Source organism: Halichoerus grypus, chromosome 3, assembly GCF_964656455.1.
Source record: "Halichoerus grypus chromosome 3, mHalGry1.hap1.1, whole genome shotgun sequence".
NCBI classification, from domain to species: Eukaryota; Metazoa; Chordata; class Mammalia; order Carnivora; family Phocidae; genus Halichoerus; species Halichoerus grypus.
The window spans coordinates 34005423-34031121 of NC_135714.1; the positions used below are offsets into that span (position 1 = coordinate 34005423).

The 25699-nt window shown below is 41.3% G+C and overlaps 1 protein-coding gene and 1 long non-coding RNA gene across 6 annotated transcripts in view; both read left to right on the top strand.

Moving 5' to 3' along the window:
- LIMCH1 (LIM and calponin homology domains 1) overlaps positions 1–25699 on the top strand; it is a 318240-nt gene that overhangs the window by 30059 nt on the left and 262482 nt on the right. The window lies entirely within an intron of this gene.
- LOC144381341 (uncharacterized) lies at positions 19828–25574 on the top strand. Its single transcript, XR_013446328.1, has 2 exons — positions 19828–20029; positions 25077–25574. It is a non-coding gene; the product is annotated as an uncharacterized LOC144381341 (long non-coding RNA).

Sequence of the window (25699 nt, forward strand, 5' to 3'; positions counted from 1 at the left end):
ATATTTGTTTGCTTGGAACCTGTTCAATTCTTAAATTTCATATAGGAGGTACAGAATAAAGACCGATTGTGGGCTAACCCTAATCTGAAAATCTCTATCATCCTTCTCTGCACGCTGGAAAAGCTGTGCACTTGTCCCCTTGGTCTTGGTATTTAAAACCTTTGGATTTCCTGAGATTGGTAGTAAAGGGAGTGTAGAAGTGAAAATGCCAGGGAAATTATGGCTCTTCTTGATCTGGGATTGTAGGGGCTTCTGTGACTTTTAATTCAAGATCTTTATTATGAGTCACCTTCAGGTTCCCCTGGAAATCGCACGTGCCAGGGAGCACCTAAATAGCTCTCTCTTGGTTCTGTAATTGAGAAGTATTTAGGGCAGGGCAGATGATGCAGAGAGCATCTTTTGTGGTTGCAGGAATCGGAGTGCTTGGAGACCTGGCGGCAGGTCGTGGCATTTACATGCTGGGCTCGGGGCAAGGGCACTCACTGCCTGGATCCAGGTCAAAAAAGAAACTCCGGAGTTGGCATGAGCAGTTCTGAAAATCCGTGCTGACTGAATCATGACACTGAGCTTCATAGCCTCGCTTCCTTCTCTGGACAAAAGGAGAAGCAGACTGCTGGATATCAGAGAAGCCAAACTGCAAATGTGTTTAAAGATGCTATTAATGCACTGTCAGCATAAGACAGGAAGTACCAGGAATATGTTCCTTACAGGTCTAGCACCTTTGCCATTCTCAGTTAGTCTCTCAGAAAAAAAAAAGGGGGGAGAGGGAAGAGGAAAAGTTTGCCTATGTTGTGTGATTGTTGGGCATCAAGTGTTAATTTTAATCTTTTTTTTTTTTTTTTAAGATTTTATCCGTCTATTTGAGAGAGAGAGACGGAGATAATGAGAGAGAGCACAAGCCAGGAGGAGAAGGAGAAGCAGACTCCCCACTGAGCAGGGAGCCCCGTGAGGGGCTGGATCCCCAGGACCCCGGGATCATGACCAGAGCCGAAGCCAGAGGCTTAACCGACTGAGCCACTAAGGCGCCCCTAGTGTTAATTTTAGTAAAATAATTTTATTTGATTCATTTTGCAGCTTACCTTGTAAAAAATAATATGATATACTACTTTCTATTTTTTAAATGGATTTTCTTTATCAGCTGGATCAGTAAAAATGAACATACTCAATGGCTATATAATTATTTTCACACTGGACTTTTTAGAAAGAAAGGAAAAGGAGCACCTGGGTGGCTCAGTCAGGTAAGTGTCTGCCTTCAGCTCAGGTCATGGTCCCAGGTTCCTGGGATCGGGTCCCACATCGGGCTCCTTGCTCAGTGGGAGCCTGCTTCTCCCTCTCCCTCTGCCTCTTACCCCTGCTTGTGCTCTGTTGCTCTCTCTCCTGTCCTCTGTCAAATAAATAAATAAAAATCTTAAAAAAAAAAAAGAACAAAGAAATAAAGGAAAACATACTGCTCTATTAAAGTACTTCTTAGTGGCTAGATCTCGATTTCCTTCTCTTAGGCTTGGGTATGGTTTTATGAAAGGCTTGAGTGTATTTTTCTTCCTGCTATGGTTTCCTATTCTCTCCATTCTTCCATGCAGCAAATATTTATTGAGCACCTATTATGTGTCAGACACTATTCTAGCTCCTGGATCCCTGTCTTCAGGAGCTTATATTCTAGAGGGTAAAGACTAAACAAACGAAAGAGAAATATATATGTCAGACAGTGCTGAGTGCTATGGAGAAAAAGAAGGCAGGGCAGTTGAGATAGGGAATATTGGGGGTGGGGCTAGGCTACGTATTTAAGGTGGTCTCACTGAGAAGGACATCTGAGCAGAGACCCAACAGGAACCGGAGAGAAAGCCATAGCAGCCCCTGGGAAAGGAGCCCCTCTGGGAATGGGATCCCGAAGGAAGCCAGAGTGGGGGAGGGTGGGAGGGAGAGGAGGAAGCAGTGATGGGAGATGTCCTGAGCGAGGTCACGGGACCAGGTCTGGAGGCTCTCCTAGATCAAGGGAAAAATTTTGGATTCTGACCTGTGTGGGTTGCATCCTAATGTGATTGGGGCACACCTTCTGCCCACCCTCTTTTGTTTTCTGTACTATCCCCAGTGGTTTCACCATGCAGACGTGTGTTAAAGTTTAACAAAGCAAAATAACAAACCAAAAAACAAAGTGCAAAATGCAAATGATTGAAACCTAGGTCTCTATTTCTATTAAAACACTCTTCTTTCTGTGTGTCATTTGCTGGGGGGAAAGCATCATTTGCTGCTACTGACCTATTTGAATACGCTGAGCTCAGTGCCTCAGTGCCCTTCCCAGACCGATGTGCTGAACCCTCTGTGAGGATAGGAGGTTGATATATTGTTTTGTGACTGTATTGTGTGGTTTTGTGGTTGTCTGTCTGGCTTTGATGTTCACCTGCATCAGGGCGTGTATTTAGAAACGTACCTGGGGAGACAGGTATGTTTTTGGTATGATGCTGATTGTGGTTGACTCCTTGACATCCAGTCCACCCCACCCCACCCCGGTCACGTGGTTGACTCCCTATGTCCAGTCGTTCCCACTAAGCCAGTCACGGCTTTCCTTTGTTCCTTGCCAGGGATTGGTTACAGAATGGACATGGCCAAAGTTGGGGGAGGGGGGCTTCTATGAGGTGTTTCTTTGCTTCTAAGAAAGACACAAAGAGAAGGTTGTCTTTTTGCCTCTGGTCATTGTGTCTGTATGTGATGCCTGGAGCAGCTGCAGCCACCTTGTTACCACCCTGACAGTGAAGTCGGTACTTTCTGAGCTATGCAATCATCCACCTCTGGAGCCCATCCACTTTGGGCTCTTTATGGTGTCAGATAATATATATCCTTATTGTCTGAGGCAGGTTTGTTTGTTTACTTCTTTGTTTCCTTTACAGCTGAAAGCATCCTAACGAATCAAGATTTGTTAATTCTCTTCCGGCAGCCCTTTGCAGAATACGTTATATGGATTTACACTTAGTATTTTCCAGTGCTGCTTGGCTTCCTGGACTCTCAAGTTACTGAAATAATTTGGAAGATTAAAATGGAAATATGGTTACGTTAAATTGCCTTTGTCTAATATCTGGAGTTTTGTATATGGGAATTTATGTAGTTTTTGTATATATGATAACTTTGAGTGTTTAAAGAGCTGAAAGAACTCTTTAGACAATATTAATTTATTCTAATGATCAGTAATTCTTTAATTCTTTAAACATCTGAACTGACAATAGTAGAAATGTAAAGGTAAATTTTAAGACACACACCTGTGCCCATATGCCGGATTCTTTGGGAGCTCTTCTCACATAAACCCAGATACTCAAAGAACTTAAAGGTATCATCCAAGAGCTTTGGATTCATGCCTTTATCCCATTCATTTACTAAGAGTATTCATAAGCACGAGTGATACTGGCAAATTGAGACACCTGTATGCCAGGGTTTTAAGGTGGCCACAATGGAAGACTCATCAATTTCTGTACTTTTCCATCATCTGACTGAGTTTGGTGGATGAGGAACATTACTGCTTTATTTATTTTGAAGCAATATTTTTGGTGTTTTGTCCTAACTCATATATCTCTTTTAGTAATTATAAAGGCTTGGGAAGGAACCTTCTCCGGTGGGGAGTGAGCAGGTAAAATGAAAAGTTTGGCTGCGACCCTGGGAAAATGCTAACAGTGAGTGTCTTTTCTCAATCTGAACTGAAATCTGAGAGGTTCCGAGTTTCTGCACAAGGTAGCTTTGTGCATATTTCTCTGATTGCTGAGTCTGGAGTGAGCTACCTGACAGGCTTCTGATAATCAATTCCACAAGACTGGAATTCTCTTTTTCTTTCAAAATCTTATAGGAAAAGTGAACAAAAAAGCGTGAAATAGTATTCTCTGCTCCAGTATCCCCATCCCAAGCACAGCATGGCTGTGGGATACTGAAAATACTTAAAAATTCTCTCTCTCTCTCTCTCTCTCTCGCCTCCTTCTACCCTGAGTGCAGCAGCAAGCAAACAGCCCCAAATGCCTAGCGGAAGACAGTTCCTTTTTTATTTTGGCAAAATCTAGCAACTCCTTGTTGTATTGGCTGTCCACAAACATAAAAGGAGAATTCTATGAAAAGATTTTGGCTAATTAACATTTACAGGGGACCCATCGCTGTGCCACCATGTGTTGTGTTATTTAAGCTTTGCAGAGATAAATTAAAATTTGCCATTTGTGTCCTTGCCTGCTAGAGGAGAAAGCAGTGACAGGAGGTGTCCTTACAAAATAAGGAGGTCAATTTTCACGTGAGGCTTAATACAAATCAGTCTCATCACTCTGTCTCATTGTTTATGCTAACAAACATGGTGTTTTCTACGATACAAACTCCATTATTTATTTGCTTGTATACTAAGACCGCTCAATGGGATGAATAGGAGGGACACCAACCCTCCCCCCCAACACAAAATGGAGAGGCTGAAGGGGGTGGGGGAGAAGGGAGGGAATGGAGGAGGAGAGGAAATAAAAGGATTCGTGGCCTGGGAGTGAGGAGATGGAACAAGTGGAGCTGCATTAGTTAAAATAAAACAGGGCAGCTGTTGGTGGAGAGAAGGAGTACAAAATTTTGCGTGTAGCTGGTAAACTATGTAGATTTCAAGGATGTTGGCTGATGGCTAATGGATGCTTGTCATGTGGGCATCCATACTGGTAAGAAGCAAGACTTTGTGCATGTTATTCAGCTAACCTTCCTCTTTAACTCTCCTGTGGGGTGGGTATGATTTTCATTTCCATTATTTTTTTTTTGAAGGGAGAGTTGAAGCTCAGAGAGACTACCTTTCTTAAAGTCTCAGGAGGTAAGTAATAAAACCAAGATTTAGACCAAGGCTAGGCCCCTAATGGCTACCCGATCCTGCACTTGAATACTTGAGGAAATAAAACAGAATACACAACTGAAATCCCTTTGTATTTTTTAAAAAATCAGAGTGATAGAAGCATAACATTTTAAAGTTTAAAAGGTCTTTAGAGGTGAGTTTATAAGAGAGAAAGCTGAAGTCCAGGAAGAGTGTCCTAAAGCTCTTAAACCGGTCATGGAATGAATACCTTGGGAAAATTTCCACCCTTGTATGTCAACTCTCCAAAAAGGATAAAATGCATATTCTACCCTCTCAATTCCCCCCCCCCCACCCCCAGCTTGTTGTTCATTAGGAATGTCAGGGCAGATATCTCTTTTATTATTATTTTTTTCAGATGTCTATTTTAAATTGAACCCTATCATGAGAAATGCTTGAAGAATTATGTGAACTTGGCAACTCATGCTGAATGTGAAGCTGGGATGTAGTAAATTTTCCTATCCCGTATCCTTTGTAATTTTTTCTACGTTGTCCTCAGGTAGGGTGTGAAGAATAGAGCTCTAGTATACTTTATTTAGGAAGTGTAGTATACTAACAGTATTGTGCTATAATGCTGCCAAGGGCTCTAGAATATTGTTGAAATATTTAGTGTTTTCTAGATAGATCTTAAAATAGGTATCAGTAGAAAACAAAATTTGAAGTACAGAAAATTGAACCTAGATTGTCAGCTTTAGGACATAGTTTGGTGAGAATGTGGGAGATTAGCCACAAATCACACTTTGCACCTTGAAATTTGCAAGAGAAATTTCAAAGCTAAATACATTCAAGTGTTCTTTGAGCCCACTTTTTTGTTTTATTAAAAAAAAAAAAAAAAGACCTATCCAACTGCTGAAAGTGAAATGAGTAGGAATTAGGTAAGGATGAAATACTTCATGTTGATGATTTTATGTAGTTATCATGACCTGTTTTCCAAGTCCAAAAAATAAATAACCCAAGTGAATCAAGTCTAGGATATTGGACTGAATGCTGTAAAAATGCTTCAACTGTCTATCAGGTGTTTTATGACTAAATTTTCTCCTGGGGTAAGGGTGGAAGATGGCATTTCTTACTTGATTTATAATATGAAATTCAAGATGTAAAGAACCGTGTTACTCTATTAAGGGACCCACTATTTTCTGGTAGTAACCCTGTAAGCCCCTAACACCTGCATTGATCCTATATATTTTCCAATCCAGTACGTTTCCGTTGATCTATTTGTATGTTGAATTCCCATGGCAAGATTCATTAATCTCATTAATTCCATGGCCTTGCCAACGGCCGGGAAGAAAATTTGGAATTGCAGTAGATTCTGTTGGATGAAAAGATGGAATGGTGGAAACCCCTTTCTATTCTGCCCTCCCTCCCTCCTTCCCCCACCTTTCTGTCCCCATACTCTGCTTTAAGGAATATCATAAAAAAGTTGATTTTGAATATTTGAGATTTAATGTATTGGGGCAACTTGGAATGGGGTATAGGAACAAGGCAAGTGGGAATGATTTTATGTGCTTGATAGTGTGTCCCTGAGTCAAGATAAGCTAGATTATCCTTCAATAACAAACTATCCCAAGATCTCAGTGGTTGGCACAATGGTAGTTTTTTTCTCACTCATGCTATAAATCCAATATGGCCTAGTACCCACACTGACAGAAGCTTCCTCCACAGTGTCTCTTACACCACCACCCTTATAATGGGAAAGGAGAGTAACTTTTTTCTGGAAGTGCGTCCTACAGGATGCCCAACTGCAGAGGGGGCAGGTAAGAGCCAGGGGACCATTGTGTGAACAGGAAAGTCAGAAACCCACGGCAGCTCGTTCCCTGCCTTTCCTTGAGAAAGAGCGAGATCAGTGCAGGTTAAGGTGGGTGCAGTACCAGCCACGTGAGCCCAGGGCGGCCCCTCTGAGAGTGGCTTCTTTTTAAAATCCTGAGAATTCGATAAACCGATGTTGCGCACAGAGCAGGCGATGGCTGCATAAATGATCCCGGGGCATGTTTGTCCATCCATTCTTTTCTTCATTCCTTTGTTCCTTTATCCCTTCAATAAATATTTGTTGAGCTATCGTATATCAAGTACATAATGTAAGCCTTGATTTATTTGTTTTCTTGATTTTTATTTTACTTGTGTGCTCTTTGGTGTTTGTTTCTTTAACACATTTTTACTGCCCTGTCAACTTCTTGTGTGTGTGTTTATTTTGAATCTATTATTTTTTAACTTCCTTTGGGGTATGAACCTGATCTGTTTTCTTTACCATACTATCCTCGTGTGTTCCTACGACATATTTGATAACCAAGGAGTCAGCATGGTGTATTGGTTGTATTTTCTCTCAGTGTTTCCATGAAGCAGTTTCAATTAAAAAAAAAAAACAACTACCAAAATTTATTAACATTTCAATTAACATCTTAAAGTTTTATCTATAACATAATTTTTCCCTTGCTATTTTACCTATCGAGTCAAATGACTATTATATGTCATTCAGGTCACTCAAAAAACCTCTGAATAATAAATAAAATTATTTTAGGGGAGTGGTTTTATTTATTTATTTATTTACTTATTTATAGATTTTGTTTTTATTATTTATGAGAAAGAGAGAGAGAGCGCAAGCACAAGCTGGGGGAGGGGCAAAAGGAGGGGCAGAGGGAGGGGGAGAAGCAGGCTCCCCACTGAACAAGGTGAAGGACTGGACTGGGCTCGATCCCATGACCTTAGGATCTTGACCTGAGCCGAAGGCAGACTGACTAAGCCATCCGGGCGCCCCATAGGGGAGTGGTCTCATTTAGACGGTGAAACATGACCTAGTCCTTGCGTGCAGCTAAAAAAATTTTTTTTTCCTCAGTAATCACTGTCCCCTTGGTTCATTTTTGCTTAGTCTTCTCCATTTCTCTTTTATGGTCTGACTTATAATGTGATTCTGTAATTTTGTCTTCCTCAGAACTGGTTGAGCATAGGAAATAACCTTACTTATCTTTGTAGCCTGCCAGCTCTGAACCTCACACAGTACCTTGTCCATAGTAACTGCTGGATAAAACCTTGTTAAATGGATGTGATTGTCATCATCTACAGTGGTTGAACTTTTCATGTGATGTGACGCTAACAACAGGCTCACAATTATTTAACACAGAAAGCAGTTGTGGAAGTCAACCCGAGGGAAGGTGGACAAGGGAGACTGCACTGAAGGTTCTCTGTATGGAATGTTCTAGCCTGCTTAGATTGTCTTGATGTGTTCCAAGGGAGCAATTTTTTTCACTTTGCCTATATAGAGTTAAAGTTTCTGAAATTAAAACAACAACAACAGAATCTCCTTTATTCTGATGAAATAAAGTCTCTGTCAATCACTCGAACTTTCTTTTTAGTAACTTCATTATCTTCCTTTCAGGAGGGTGGTTGAAGTAAATTCTTCTGGGACCAAATCCAGTGTTTCCGCCTTGAAGAAACATAATTAACTGACATTTTAAAAGCTTCTTTATAGACCTGTTCTGACTGTAGGCAAAGAATACTACTTGATTTATAGTTTATGAAAAGTCTACTTTTAGAATTTGTTTAGGTTTTATGGTAGCTCTTTTAATTGATTCAGTAAATTATCTACAACAGCCGTGTGATGTCATCAGGAACTTGTCTTTTACTTCTTTATACTTGGAAGGCTGAAGCACAGGAAAATATTTCACAGTGAATGGGAAGGCTAAGCTTATGTGTACAAGGAGAAGGTAACTGGGGATGATAGCTATCATTTATTAATTTCCCTCTTACTGTAGAAGCTAAGGGTTTGGCCATTATTGAAAAAAAATTATTGAAATGTCAGGGATTTTGTTTTGTGACTTAGATTCTCTGAAGCTTTGCTCTACAAGAGTTCAACAGTGGATTACAGTGTCACGTTCTAAAGACACTGGCAAGATTTTTGGCATTAAAATTTTCAAAAATTGCAACAAAATACTGGATAATCATGCCTTCCTTTGGTGTGCATGGTAATTTATTCACCTGAGCTGAGGCAGGGTATATGTTCACTGTAAAAGATCCCAACAAGGATACAATTTTAAGTGTCAAGGAGAAGATTGTCCCGGAGTTACTGGGCTTTAGGAAGTGTGGTTAAGAGTTGGTGACATTTGTTCATAAGCCCCTGGCATTCTTCGCAGCTCAGGAGCGTGGGCATGTGTGATCTCTGTGCTTCCAAGCATATGTGACTATCACTGCTGGGTATTCCAAGATGTTCTTAGGGTCTCATGTGTCAGTTCCAGTTGATGTGCCTTGTGGCTTTGGGATCCTTTAGTGGAGCCCAGCACCACTTTCATGATACTGGGTCCCTCCAGCTTTCTAATAAAGAGGCTTTGTGTTGGTCCTTGTATTGGTTCTTGAGATTTGGGTAAAAGAAAAAAACTCCTTTGTAAGTCCAGATTCCCCACTGGGTGCTTCCTGTTGTCCTCATCCTCCACATGGGGAGTCCGGGGGTGGGGGTGGGGGGCAGTCAGTGTTCATAGGTGACTGGTGTCAGTGTTGCCATTTGGCCTACCCATGCCCTCTGGGAAGGGGCCAGGCTAAGAAAAACAAAACAAGATGAAACCAAATAGCCCAGGTCTAGACTTGAATATTTGAGTATTTGAAGCCATTAGCCAACACTGCTACTTTTCCAGGTTCTTAAACTCTAGGCTGCTAGTGTTCTGAATATTTCAGTTTGTCACTCAGCTGATCCACTAAGTGCATATTGCTGGGCTTAGTGTAAGTGTCATTAAAAAAAAGGATTTCCTGGAAACAATATGAACAGGAAGTATTTATAAAGTTATTGGCCTGGCATCATTTCATACCTCCTCTTACTCAGTGTCTTGTCCATAATTGGTGCTCAAAATATCAGGTTGAATGGATGAGGAATGCATACTAGGCAGATTTACTAATAGAAGGCAATAAAGCCAACAAGGGGCAAGTGTACAGGGATAGGGAGACTAGCCTGGGAATGCTTTAAGGAGTCAAAAAAATTAAAAAGCTCTCTGGGTTGATGAAGTCAGAGAAGGTTGAACAGAGATGGCTGGGTTGGAGCACAGAGAAAAAGAATATGATTTTCTTGAAGCTATCAGTCTGTGAATTGTTCTCTGGAACACTGAAAAGCTTGTGGAAAGGATAGGGTTTGGAATTAGACAGAATTGGGCTCACACTTACTGGCTGTGACCTTGAAAGACTACATAGTGCCTTTGGGCTTTCGGTACAAGTTTAATTGGGATAACATTATACACTGCTCAATATGATCTTGAGAATTAATAATACATGTAAAAGTGGCTAACAGCAGTGCTGTACCTGTGTTTATGCGTGTGTGTGTGTGTATAAAATTTCATTTTATGACTTATCAAGTGCAGCTTGGTGCCACTTTCCAAGTATTTACTCATTTAATCCTCACAGCAGCACATTAGGTTGGTATTATTTTTGTTTTTTCAGATGAGGATGCTTAGGTATTGGCCAGTCACATAACGTGCCCATAGTTGTGCAGCTCATGAGAGACGGAGCTGGACTGTGAACCCAGGTGAATCCTCTAGATGAGCCCATCCTCTAGATGCTTACACCTACAATGAGACCTTGAATTTGAGTTCTTCCCATGGGTGTCAGTGCTGGTTAGACTCTACACTGGAAATTACATAGGTTGCTACTGAGTTACTTTCATTGTCGTCAAGTTGTCATTAACCCTCCACCCCTTTAAAAAATACTTAAAAGAAATTTTGAGGGTTGAAGTTTTAGTATTTACTGGTTCTCTTACTCTATCAGTCTTGGTAACTCCAAGGACTTTGTTGCTTTTGTTCACTGCAATATCACCAGGGACTAGAAGAGTAATCCGTACATATTTGGTGAATGAATGAAGAGTTGACTTGCATTAAAGAGCCAATTTCATGAAAAAGTGAGACCTTTTAATGCTAGCATCCCATTTAGTGCAGTAAAGGGTTCATCTTCAAGAAATCCCCATGGGAATTTCCTTTGTGGCATCTGTATAGTTAAATTTCTGTAACCTAATGTAAAGATAATAGGACTCCATGGTGTATGTTTCTGTGATTACAACAAGCTGCCCAACATCTATTATTATCCCATTTCAGAAATGAGGAAATTGAGACTCAGTAGAGTCAAGAAATACAGCCAGAGCCTCCCTGTGGCCCTCAAAATATATTCTCATGTTAAAAATGTTGGGTTTTCCAATCTTCCTCCTGCAGCAGAGGATATGGTGTCTGTTTGCCTGAGCTAAAGTAGGGGGTAGGGGAGAAGTAGGACGAAGTAGGGTTGTTTCTTGTGTGATTCTCTAGAATCAAAAAGCAACAGGTGTTGCTTCCACCTGAAATAAAATCTTCATTCTTTTGAGCCCTTTCTTTAACATCTGTGATGGTTTAAGCTTTTGGGGGTTCACTTTGACTATACTGAAGGTAAACTTACAGGATGGGGAAATTATTGGCCCAACAACTGTTGCCATGGAATCTTCTAGCACTTAGATTAGTCTTGATGTTTCTGATAAATTCCAAGATGATCAACAGTTTGGTCTTGGAATCAAGGCTTTTCACTTTAGCTGCAGGAGCCAATGACCTCGAATAATTTATCTGCATCAGTGTCTTGATTAAAAGTATTATATGAGGGGTGCCTGGATGTCTCAGTTGGTTAAGCGGCTGGCTCTTGATTTCAGCTCAGGTCATGATCTCGGGGTCCTGGGATTGAGCCCGACATCTGTCGCTGTGCTCAGTGGGGAGTCTGCTTGAGGATTCTCTCCTCCTTCTGCCCCTCCCCGCAAACATGTGCTCTTGCTCTCTCTCTCTCAAATAAATAAATCTTTAAAAAAATTAAAGTATTTTATGAAATTTGCTACCCATGATTTGGTCAGCACATGGATTGTGTGTGGATCAGCATGCAAGAGTGTGCTTGCTTCATTTTGAGGACTTTTTCTTCCATAAGCTTGCATGAGGACTTTCTTATTTGCCTTGAAATTCCATGGTATGACTTCTTGTTCCTGAATTGGTGCCAGGACTTGGCTTATTTCTCATGCCAAATTAAAAAAATATTATTTGTAAGGAATTACATTTGACTCATTATTACTCATGAGCACCTGAAGTCAATGGCTTGAATTTTAAGTTAGTTCATTAGGAAATATTCAGCAAACATTTCTTGGGACCCTTGGGGGCCTAGAGTATCAAGGGGATAAATGGAGCTAGTAGAATATTTCCATGATGACATTTCAGATTTGAATGATACTCCATTGAGGTGAGTCAGAAAACATATCCCATGATAACCAGTAATAGCTTGATATTGGGTAAATATTGACTGATTTGATTAATCTTTAAAAATTTTGGATATCCTTACTATAATTTAAAAAGCTGTCATTTTTACCTAAGTGTGTAAGAGTGATACTTTGACAGCTGTAAGCTGGTGGGGTCTTTATTCAGAAATTGTATAATTGTATTTAACATATGGGCGGTTCCTATAAATGATGTCATGATACAGTAACACTGTATTAATCTTTTAGAAGTCTATTCTTGGCTCCTTTACCCAAATAATGTTGCCAGATATTACAGCTGCATTGTAATTTGAAACAATGTGAAAATTGCCCTGTTTACTCATTCCAAGCAAAAAGGCTAATGCTAAATTAGTTTTCATGTTAAAAGTTGATTGAATTGAGTAATAGGCAGCTTTATTCACTCTTCTCTGGTCCTTTTAATGAGTCTTTTCCCTAGTGCAATCCTTTTGATTTAAACTCTTTAAAAGCAAAAGAGAAAAAAAATCCTTAAAAAAGTTACTCCTTTCTCTTTCATCTGACTCAGAATAGCTAAGGAAGTATTATATTAGGAATTCCTGAAAATGAAGTCATAAAGGGCTTTATATCTTACGCTACCAGAATCCTTTTATGTAAACTGGAAAAAAACAAAACAAAACACACACACACACACACACACACACACACACACACACACACACACAACTATCAGATTCTGAATGAAAGCACAGGAAAAAAAAAAAGGGCTGATTTTAGTGGAGTAGCGTCAGAGGATAAATGCATTTCTACTATGTTGCCTTCCAGAAACAAGGGAGGTGGTGATTCTGGCCCCAACTGATACCTGTGTACTTTCCTAGGAAGCTGTTTATGATTCCCAGGGTCTGTGGATCGATTGCATCTTACACAATATTTGATTCTTCTCTCTTGTCTTAGTTAATTTAGTCTTCACATTCTCCAGAACCACATTCTTTTGGTTCAGTGAAGATCTGCACTCATCTCAATTTACTTGTACTCTGCCATCAGGGCCTGAGTTATTGGTGCTGTAAGAAAGACTGATTTCTTCCTGTTCCCATTACTGTTGTGCTTTCCCACGAAGAATCTGCCCTCAAACTACTTTCCATCTGGATGTGATAGCTCTGCTTGGGTGCACTTTAATAAAATGTGGTGAAAAATGGAACTTCTCGTATTGCATGCAAGACAGTACCCTGCTCCCACAGTGTCCATCACTGCTGGTAGTCCCCTCCCGTATCCTTGGGATTCAGTGACAAGTACTTGGACCCCGGACATTTTGGGGTTGTTATGTGCTTCTGTTTCTGCTACATAATTGGCTTATTCACCATCTTCTGGCATTACTCAGCTTATCCTTGAATTAGTAAAACAGTTCCTCTGATTTTTTCCCATACTTGTCCAAAACTCAAACGAATAACCATCACCTTTTTGTTGGATCACAGGCACTGTCTCTTTAACCGCTATTGATTTGTCTCTGCCCTGTAGCGACCTTCTTATAGCCAAGGGCCCTTAACATTTTCCATGCCCCAGACCTCTTTGTTTGGTGAAGCCTATGGACCCTCTCTTTGAATAATTTTTAAATGTGTCAAATAATATACATAATGTTACAAAGGAAGCCAGTTATGTTGGAATAAGTTATGAAAATGTTAAGTTTACTTATAGCTATATGTATGTGCTTTTTTTTCCCTTAAAGATGTTATTTATTTATTTTAGAGAGAGAGAGCACAAGCAGGGGGGAGGGTTAGAGGGAGAGGGAGAGAGAGAATCCCAAGCAGACTGAATGCAGAGCCTGACACGGGGCTCCATCCCAGGACCCTGAGATCCCAGGACCCTGAGATCATGACCTGAGCCAAAATCAAGAGTCAGATGCTTAACTGACTGAGCCACCCAGGTGCCCCTATTACAAATGTGCTTTTTAAAAAAGCTAATTAAGGGCGCCTGGGTGGCTCAGTTGGTTAAGCGACTGCCTTCGGCTCAGGTCATGATCCTGGAGTCCCGGGATCAAGTCCCGCATCGGGCTCCCTGCTCGGCAGGGAGCCTGCTTCTCCCTCTGACCCTCCCCCTTCTCATGTGCTCTCTCTCTCATTCTCTCTGTCTCAAATAAATAAAAAAAAAAAAAAAAAAAAAGCTAATTAAATGACAAGATTCAGTGGTGGATCAAAAACCTACCACAATTTTAAAGTAATGGTGACAGTAAAAGACGTTTTTGATATCTAAAATTGTAACGTTCCAAACAAAAAATCTTTGCTCAGAGGTTCTTTTTTGGTGACAAAGTCCCATCTTCTGCTGATGGGCCTACAGATTCTACTGTGGTTTATTAATGGAAGGAAATGGTATGTTTCAGTTAGACTTAGTGAGGTAAAGATGTAATTTCTTCTTCCAAATTCACGGACACCTTCAGTGTGATCAGTAGATTCCTGCCTGTCTGTGTGATGCCCACTTAACCTTTGCTTTGGTGGACTGTCCTGTGCCACAGCCCTTATCTGCTTGGGACAAGATACCACCCGGTCTTTCTATTTCACCTTCCTCCTCCTTGCTCCTCCTTGGCCTGGCTCTGCTCTGACTCTGGGGGCAGACAAACTAACCCATTCTACAGTCTTGCCCATTGTCTTTGTAGATGTTTATAAAGCCCAAGAAATTATTCACCATCATCAGGTTATTTTTTTCCCCCTCTGTTAGACTCCATTTAAGACTCCCAGTCTTTTCAAATTCAATGCTTGAGTAATAGCTTAATTTGTAAAGCATTTTTACTGTGTGTATTTTTACCTCAATGTCTCACTTGGTCTTCAGAGGGAAGAAAGGTGGACATTACTATCCTTTCCATCCATCCCTCCATCCGTCCAATACTTACTGAGAGTCGTCTATGCACCAGGTATGTGTATACCAGGGGTAGGCCCTTGGGACACGGTGGGGCCATGCTCTGTGCCTGTAGAGCATGGAGACCTAGTCTAACCCCAAGGCTGGGGAGGGCCAGCGGAGATTTAAACTAAGAACTGTAAGACCTGGTGGAAAGAGTTGGGGAGTATGTGGTGGGGGGCGGGGGAGGTAGAAATTGAGGGAATGTTTCAGATAGAATAATCAGCAGGCAGTTTTCTTTTTTTAAATTTTTAAAATTAACATATAATGTATTATTTGTTTCAGGGGTACAGGTCTGTGATTCATCAGTCTTACACAATTCACAGCGCTCACCATAGCTCATACCCTCCCCAGTGTCCATCACCCAGCCACCCCATCCCTCCCACCCGCCTCCACTCCAGCAACCCTCGGTTTGTTTCCTGAGATTAAGAGTCTCTTATGGTTTGTCTCCTTCTCCGGTTTCGTCTTGTTTCATTTTTCACTCCCTTCCCCTATGATCGTCTGTCTTGTTTCTCAGATTCCTCATATCAATGAGATCATATGATACTTGTCTTTCTCTGATTGACTTATTTTGCTTAGCGTAATACCCTCTAGTTCCATCCACATCGTTGCAAATGGCAAGATTCCATTTTTTTGATGGCTGCATATTATTCCATCGTATGTATATACACTACATCTTCTTTATCCATTCATCTATTGATGGACATCTAGGCTCTTTCCATAGTTTAGCTATTTTGGACATTCAGCAGGCAATTTTCTACAGATGAGAGAGGAGACTGTTTCTCAAATTTAAATGACTTGTCAAAGCCACGTATCAGGAAACTGGGAATCCTTATCTCTTCTCTTTGTGCTATCCCAAGGTTAGAAATGGCATTATCTTCTGTAGTTTATATGTGGAATTAACCATTCTGATGTATCTGTTTCTTTCCCTTTCAAGTTGGGTATTCATTGAGGAAATGTGTGTGTGTATGTGTGTGTGTGTAAACTCTAGTGAAAGTTAAAATTTTCTGAGCTCGATTGGCACCCAGGGAAGATGTAGCATTACCTAATAATGATAATGATGGTGATGGGAAGTGGTAACAGTTCACATTTATCGAGCCTTCCCTGTGTACCAGGCACTCTTCTATATACTGTACACACACTCATTCACTTCTTAATCCTCAGAACACTCCTCTGAGATGGAGGATGTTACTGAAGCTCACAGGGGTGGCGTGGCTAGCTTACAAATGTTTTGAGAACACAGTGAGGCTGGGATTTGAACCCAGGCAGTCTGGCTCCAGAGCCTATTTTCTTAAGCCACTAAATTTCGTACTTGGGATAGTGGAGAGCTAAGAACATGCACAAAGCCCTGTACTATATAGAACCTGTTCCTTTGCTTGTGTGGTGTGGCGCTCCAACTGATCACGCCTGGAGTTGTCATTAGTACTCATCAGTACTCATACGTTGCTGTTTTGCATTTTCTCACTGAGCTCCCTGGAGGGCTTAAAGGGACCTTCAAACCTCAGCTTTTCCTCTCTCTCTGGTTTGGCCACAATATGATGCATTACCTGGTTGGCACTTTCACCCCCCCTCTTATGCCGTACACCTGCCTATGACCTCAGGTCTCAGAGACAGCAAACGGGTTGAAAGGGCTTGTTTAAAACAGATTGCAGGGAATGGATATTTTTAAAAGCCAACTCCATTAGCGGAGGTTATTAGCTATATCCAATTTAAATTAAGTTCTTTTTAAAAACTGTTTTCTCCCTCTCCTTTGAGCCTGTGACCCACAGCGCCCATCCTCATAGTTACACACTGGAGCTGGTGCAGCTGAGCAGCGATTTATTAGGTACAAATTGAAGGTTTCATTTGGAGCTTGGTTTTCCTCTTGGTTCACGGAGCCAAATATTTTCGACTGTGTCTAAGAAGGGGTCCAGTTGAAAATGAGAGAATTTTAATAAATGAAATTATGTACTGAAGATATATGACATATGTTGTTCTAGGTGCTGAATTGCTTATCTCAACCCATATATTTTCTTCACTTTTCAGGTTGAAGACTTTTAGGTAACTCCATCATCTATAGAGGTTAGTCAAGGATACTGAGTGGCTTGAGGTTTAATAGTCATAAGGGGAAGTAGAGGTAAAATGGGAAACTCTAAAATATTAATATTTAGGGCAGTATTTTAAAAAAGTACGGTAATTGGGTCAGCTTATATATGTATGCATGTGTTTGAGAAAGATACGTGAACTGGAAAAGGGAAGATTTTTTCTGCATTACATTTGAACACGGTCACATATTAGCATGGTGTGTTACAGATGGAGAAATCAGCCTTTGAGAGGTCAGATGAGTTGATCAAGAGGCTATGGGGTAGTTAAGACAGAGCCAGGATTGAAACATATCCTCTGCCTTCAAGTATGCTTGACTTTTGCCTTCTGGCTAAACAGATGGTAAGAAGAATCCATTATGTCAAGAGAAAAAAATGGAAAGAGAAGGTGTTCATCTTGGGGCCAATGTGGTATACCTGACTATGGATTTTTTTTTTTTTTAAGATTTATTTATTTGTCAGAGAGAGAGCGAGTGAGAGAGAGAATGAGAGAGAGAGCACACAAGCAGGGGGAGCAGCAGAGGAAGAGGGAGAAGCAGGCTCCCTACTGAGCAAGGAGCCCGATGCGGGACTCGATCCCAGGACCCTGGGATGATGACCTGAACCAAAGGCGGACGCTTAACCAACTGAGCCACCCAGGCGTCCCCCTGATTCTGGATTTAAAACAAAAAAAAGTTCAGTACAGCTCCGGGGTTTCCAGCTTTGTAACCTGTGTAAGTGACAGGACCTAGGCCACAAGTGTGGAGATCCTCATAGCTAACCTGAAAGGTTTTGGGTGGATGAGTTTACCTACCACCTCTGAGATTAATTGAAATTATGTACATGAAAGTATCTGGTACCCGATAAATGTGAAATTTCTTTCTCCTTCCTTTACATATCGATCTATAAATTGTTTAAACTTTTCCGGTGACATTATTTGTTTTCTGTTGAGCCCTTTTCGTCTTATAAAACCTTATAAAGAACTACCTTATTATATGCAGCATGTAGACCTAATAAGTTAAAAAAAAGAAAAAGCAGAGCTCTTGTATGTTGTAAGATGACTTCCAAAAGGTTATTATCTAGCCAAATGGTTTGAAGTCTTGTGGAGCCACGAAGATTCAGTCTACAATTTAACTTTTAAGAAAACAGTAAAGATGTAACATCAACAGCAAGAGAAATGACCAGATGTTAGTTCGCATCTATACCATTTATACTCGTGGCTGTGATTTTTGTTGTGGAGTACTTAATGTTCAGATCAGTTCCACATAAATGGAAAGCTGACCTCAAACAGGAGGAGGATAAATTGGATAAAAGAAAAAAAAAAAAAAAGACTAGCAGAGGTTGTTGTGGTTTCTAAGAAGGAAGTGTCTGGGGAGGAGATTGATGACTGAGGATGACAGGTCAGGGATCGCTGATGCAGGGTTCTGATGTAGACCTTGAGGGTAAGGGGTGGTGGGGCCGTGCCTCCCTCCTTCCTGGTAGAATGGGAAATATCATTAGAGGGTAATAAATATATTTAGTTTAAACTCCAGTTCTGTATGTTTATATGGGAAGAGATTAGATTACAGATTTATTATAACTCATCCCCCAAAATATCTGGGAATGAGTAAAAAAACCCAAATAATCCGCTATTATTCATATGAACAGGATAGGGGAGGCAGGAAGAGGGTGTGTGTGTGTGGATGATATAGAACAATGAATAATATAAAAACCACTGATGGCTGACAGACTCCCACAGAATCTTCTCCTCTGTCTTCTGCCTGACCTTCTTGGCTGGACAACACTGGACACAGCTGAGTCCTTTGCGAGAGGAAGGGGAAATGGAGAAAGGGACAACTCACCTACCACTGACAGCAGATGATCTTAAATTTTAAGAAAACGTACCTCAACTTCCCCCCTTAAAAACTGTTTTCCTCTCAACTTCCCGCCCTCAGTGAAATATACTAATAAGCCTCTAAATGCCTGACTTGATCCTCACTGTAATGATTAGAGTCAGATGTTTAGACACACGAGGCTAATGCGCTTTGACTTGGCCACAGTTGAGACCATAAATTCGTATGACAGATACTGGGCAATTGCCATTTTTGTTGTGAACATAAATAATGCGGACCCGGAATGTCGGACCTGGAGCCTGATGTAGAATGATGCATTATGTTCCTGTGTCAACTAATCATCACAGAAGCCTTTGTTTGATGTTGGTCCTGATTGTCTAATTTCAGGAGTATGAAATGCAGTAAAGGGTGCCAATTTCAAATTCAGATGTCAGCCAGCCACGATGAGAAAGTTTTATAAATTTGTGCTTTAAAGGAACTTAAATCTTGTAAGTGGTTCTCAATATATAAAGAATAAAATTGTTTGGGGTGCCAGTGTGGCTCGGTTGGTTAAGTGTCTGCCTTTGGCTCAGGTCATGATCTTGGGGTCCTGGGATTGAGCCCCGAGTTGACTTCATGCTCAGTGGGGAGTCTGCTTCTGCCTCTCTCTCTTCCCTTCCCCTTCCCCCCTACTTGTGCGCTCTCTCTCAAATATAATAAATAAATCTTAAAAAAAAAGAATAAAATTGGTGTTTTTAAAGAGTGTTGTGCACGTATTACACTCACAATATTAAAAAATTTGTTATGGATTTAAAGGAAAGTGTACGTAACAGAATGATCAGGAACATGAGATTTGGAATCGAATCTTAGTTTAGGTCTTGATCCTCCCGTTTAGTAGTTAATGTCTCTCAACCTCATTTCCCCCATATATGCAATGGGGAGAGCATAATACCTGTTTCATGGAGATGTTGTGATGATTAATTGAGATGATGCTTATAAAGGCTGCAGCCTAGTGTTTTGTGAGTGCTCAAGAAATGCTAGCTGCAATTAATAATAATGATAGAAATAAATACTGAAATTACCACTTGTAACATCTTGAATTTGTAGTACCTTCCTGAAGATGCAATGAGGTGAATGCCTGTTGTTACTGACGTGATGCTCTAGAAGATTCTTAACGTTGTGTCTGAGTGCTCCTCCGAGCAATGTGGAGCACGCCAGTCGTGTGTCCTCAAGGAAGGTGACTTGATACGGATTTTTTTTTTTTTAAACATCCAATTAAGTGAAATGTTCTTTAAGCTTTTCATCCCCTCTGTGGTTCCCTCTTCGAAGAGAAATATAGTGGCAATAATGTGGATATGATATCTTTGCAGGCCTAAATGACCCAAATTCTTCAAGTTTATGAAATAACATGCTGCTGGAGAAGACGACCAGGACTAGAAGCAGGGGTCTGAAACCCACCCTTGCTTGTGCATCTGTTCTCAGCTTTGGAGGACAGCTTTTGGAAACGTCCCCAGCTCTTTGATGTTTCTGTGCTGCAGTTACGCGTTGCTTCCTTTGTCTGCATGTCTGGGATTGCTCTTTCTGCACATGCCGGGAACGCCATACGGTTATTAAAAAAAAAAAAAAGTAGTTGTCTACCCACTAGACTGGGAGTTCTTTGAGGGTATTTTATATATCTTTATATTCCCAGTGCCCAGCCTAGAGCCTGGCACTGGATACTGACTTCATAAAGATTTGTTGGGTGATTACATGGCCAGAATCGAGGCAGGACTGCAGGCTTCCTTGCTGGGTGGTCTTGATCTCCTTGTCTCTCCATGGAGCATGACACCTTGATTTGTCTCCTACAAAGCATTGATGTCAGCCCACATGAACAGATGTGAGTATTGTTTTTTGTAAATTTCCAAATGCTGGGCAATAGGAGGTAATAAAAAAGAAGTCATCACATTGAAACATAAGCTATAATCTTGATTGAGGTATCGTTTATAATAGAATCAGAAACAACTGAAACTTCTCATACTAGGGCGTTTGCTAAACACCTGATGGCACGTATATCCCAGATAATACTGGGCAGCTGATAGTAATAATAATATTTACTGAATTTTTTTATTATGTGCCAAGTCCTGTTTTAAGCATTTAACAAATATCTCCTTTAATCCTTGCGACATGCCTATCAAATGTGGATGCCATCACCCTCAATTTACAGGTGAAAGAGAACGATATGACTAGCATAGGAAGAGGTACAGATTATTTGGGACATGGATGAAAAGCAAGTTGAAGACCAGTATGTAGAGTGCCATCTGCACTTGTTAAGCACAGAGGAAACAGCCCTCGTAGGTCATCACCAAACAATTAACAGTGGTTGTGTCTAGGGACTCAATTTGTGGGGGAGCTTTGTTCTCTATAGGGAACTTTTCTATTTGGTTTGAATTTTTTTTTTTTACAATGAACATATTTTATAGCTAATAAAACAGAAGTTCTAAACAAAAGAAACTTCTGTTTTCTTATTCAAAACAAGAGATACCCAAGATGTCTCCTTTTTTTCTCTCCCTCCTCACTGTTTTCCCTTTTCTTGGATCTCAGCAATTCACTTGACCTTAATTTGAAATATTTGTGAGGTGAGTGAACTTTTAGCTAGTGCAAAATATAGTATGATATCCCAGGGACTATTAAAAGGACTACAACTTGGAGCATGTGGGTGGCTCAGTCAGTTAAACATCTGCCTTCGGCTCAGGTCATGATCTTGGGGTCCCAGGATCGAGCCCCACATCGGGCTCCCTGCTCAGTGGTGGAGTCTGCTTCTCCCTCTCCCTCTGCTTGCTCATGCTCTCTCTCTCAAATAAATAAAATCTTAAAAAAAAAAAAAAAAGAGTACAACTTGCTAGCCAGCAAACACCTCTTTCCACCAGGGACCAAACTCTTCATCTTTCAAAAATTTAATGAACCCAATGATTCTATCCTCGATTCTGTGGAAGTTGTAAAACTTAGTTCAACCTGCCTTCTCCGTTCACCAGCGTGTGAAGGTACTTCACCCGGGGGAGCTGCTAGGTAGCCGCTGACACGGGGATCCTCTGGCCAGCCACGTACGTCTATAGCCCTGTAAAAACGTCCGGGTTTGCTTTCGGGGGCCCATCACCGGGTGCTGTGTGCTAGAGAAGTCGCCGGGCTTCCAGGAGCCACCCCGAGGCGGTGAGGCTGCGACTCCTGCCATCTGGTTGGCGGGCCACCTGCGCCTTGTTGCCCCTGGGATTCCAGCTCCCATGGTTGCTTCAGAAACTTTTGTTACCCCAGAACTTTCTCACACTCACTGGCCCAGATGTTTGCTGAATTCCAGGGCTGGTGTGTGTGGTCAGGCAGCCAAATTCCAATGTTAGAATGCTGCTTGTGACTGTGGAACTCTGTTAACTCAGGCTTTTAAAGGGCTGACAGGGTGAGTGAGTGAGTGTGTGTGTGTGTTGTGTGTTTTGGGGAACGGAGAGCAGTGAAGAGCAATCAATAAGCAACTTCCAACCAGAGAATTTGAATGGTATTTTGAGAGGTTTTGAATGGTAGCAGTGATAAAACAAAGGTATCTGACAGCTTGAATGGCTTTGGAATGTAAAATCATCCACATTTCACAAAGAATTGCACTAACATTTTTTTTCCCCCAGAAAGATAGAGAACTTATTTGATCTCTGAATTTCCAGTTTTTTCACAACTTTCTTCAGTTAATGTGCCTCAGAATTTGACATCATTTCTAAGTCACAAATTTCCATCTAATACTTAAAATAAGCCTTTCTCGGGACGTCTGGGTGGCTCAGTCGTTAAACGTCTGCCTTTGGCTCAGGTCATGATCCTGGGGTCCTGGGATCGAGTCCCGACTTGGGCTCCCTGCTCAGCGGGAAGCCTGCTTCTCCCTCTGCCTGCCACTCCCCCGCTTGTGCTTGCTCTCTCTCTCTCTGACAAATAAATTAAAAAAATAAAATAAAATAAGACTTTCTCCTTATGGAGAAATTTATATAGGCATCTGCATTCCCTTCCTCTCTCCCTCTCTCTTTCCCTCCCTCCTTCCTTTCTCTTTTTCCTTTCTCCCTCCTTCCCTCCCTCCCTCCCTCCCTTCCTCCCTCCCTCCCTCCCTTCCTTCCTCCCTCTCTCCCTCCCTCCCTCCCTTCCTCCCTCCCTTCCTTCCTTCCTCTCATACTTAAGTGCCTATTCTTTGCCAGCTTTTGTTACTGGCATTGAGTTCATTGTTTTTGAACTTTGAACCAGGCAGACAAGTTCCTTTCCTCTCAGAAACTGACCTTCTGCTGGAGAAAGGCAATAAATAGAGAATTTCAGATAATACTAAGTGCTGTGGATAAAACTAAACAAGATAACGTGATGGGGGTCTGAGAAGTAGAGAAGGAGGGGACTTGCTGCCTTCAGTTGGGCGGGTGACCTTTCTACTGAGACTTGAATGATGAGAAATTAGGGGGAACACTGTTGACCAGCCTTGGGGGCTCAGCTTTTCCTGTGTGTAAAGATGGGGCGGGATGACGATACCTGCCTCACCGGTTGGTCGGGATTAACCGAAGTAACCTGCGAGAACGCCCGGCATAGTGCTTTGACATAGAACAGCCTTAAATTGTAATAATAGCAGGGCTTAAAGAAATGTTTCTCCCCACCACAATTTTGCATGTCTGTTAGCTGAAGTAGTCATCAAATCATCTGGATAAAAATCTGTTGACAATAGAGGCCAGCATAAAAGATCTACTAGAGCCATGGCTTGGATTTAGGGTGTAGGACCAAACAAGATGATTCCAGAATCTAGCCTGGCCTCTTGAGATTACCAGAAGGGCCAACTGTGTTCCATTATATGCCAGCTTTATTTCAAGAGTTGGCTAGAACTTAGTTATTTGATAGATGAGTTGGACATAAGACCTCAGAATATGAACCGCGCCTAGGTTTGCTTAACTCAATTCCTCCTCCCCAAGGAAGTGAGTTTCTGGAAGCCCTGAAGGCAGGGCCAACATGCTAGCCTCAGGAGGCTCCTGAGACATGTTCACATCTTGGCAGGTCCTCCATGGAAATTCCCTAGCTCGGCAGTGCAGAGCATGGAAGAGATGACTTTGACTTGGGAAGATCTGACAGCAGGTGTTACCTTGTGGCTGCCAAGTGCTAGATGATAGTGATTCCTCATCGCAAGAATGCTGGAGAAAGCACATTTTATTGTATGTGGGCCAATGTGAATTTATTCTTACCAGTCATAATCGTTGTAGACTTTATTTCAAAAGCTGTATTCCAGGTTTCCTGAAGTAACCCCATATTACTACTGTTATTTGTGTAGCATATACATATACACTTTGGCCTGGAGCTTTGGGCCTTACAACAACCATGGTGGTTTTTACCATTTGCCCAGGAATGGTATCCCCAAGTGGTGTGACAGAGTATCAGTAAGGGCTATTGGTGCTGTGATGCTAACCTTCTGAGAGTTGAATCCGGGTCCTACCAGTACCTGTGAGATCCTGGTGGACTTATTTCACTGCTCTGTGATTTGGTTCCTTGTTGTAGAGTGAGGATCATAGTATTTGACTCAGAGGAGTGCTGTGCAGATTAGGTTAATATATGTAAGCCCCTTAGAGCAGTGCCTGGGTGGGAACCAAGACTTTACATGGTAAGCCACCGAGACTCCAGGGGCACATGGCTGGCTTGCTTGAGCAGATTTGCAGAGCTGGGACCCAACGTGAATCTCTCAGTTCTAAGTCTGGTCATCTTTCTACTTTGTCTTGTGTTCAGCAGTTGTTGTTCATGATTTTAAAACTTGAATTCAAGAAAAGAGTAAATTAAGATATTTAAGATTATAATAATAAAATAGCACATTATTATTAGCTGTTAACCCTGCTTTACATATGGAGAAACTGAGGTTCATGGTAGTTTTTTTTTTTTTTTAAGTAAGCTCTGCACCCAACATAAGGCTTGAACTCATGACCCCAAGATCAAGAGTTGCACATTATACCGACTGAGCCAGCCAGGCGCCCCTCATAGTAACTGTTTTAACAATCAAATGAACTTTCCTTGAAGGCAAACTATAAAAAGGGTGTGATTTTCAAAATGAACAAAAAATATATATATCACAGTGAGTGTTTTCCCTTCTAAAGTGAGCTTATAGTCTTCTCACTGAGGCTGTCACTCCTCAAATATTCTTTCTCTTTGGAAATTGCCTGAACAATCAGCATTACCTTATTTTAAATAAAATTTTTAAGGTGAATATTAATTTTTACAAAATAAAAAATGTATATGAGGACACATTTAATAAAAAAATCGTTCAGTTTTTTTCAGAAGCAGAAAGTGACTTTAAAAGTAAAACAAGAAAATGGTAGGTCAATCATCAGTTTGGGTTGCAAAGCTGAAGGCCTGGCAAGATTGTGATTTTCCTATGTGGTTCCAGCTGATAAAGGAGGATTTCAAATGACATTCTCTGTCACCCATGGCAGACTCAAAGCAAAAGTGAATAATACCCTCTGAAGAGACTACCCTGAAGGTTAGTATTCGTGGATAAACATCGCCAGAGACCCTCTGTGTGACCGGAAGAAGTCGAGAAGAGTCAGCACATTTCAGGAACAGGCGTGAAGTCGTAACTTTCCTTTCCAAGGGTAATCGCTTAAGGGAAAGCCTTTTGGCTTTGACTACAAACATCAACAAATGGAAACATTTGGATTTCATGAAGCCTGGGAGAGAATTTTGGGCGGGACACACAACAACATGCTCAAGAGGCTGTTAAAATGGATTTTGCAAATGAATAAAAAAATGATTTGCATTAAATACAAGGCTGTTGTCTTGGGGTTAGAAGAAATCCCACAGAGCTCTGAGGAGAGCCCTAGGGTACTGATTTGGGAGTGGAGGTGGAAGGTGAGGTGAGAAGCTTTGGTGGGAGTCTGTTGGGAGAGGCAGA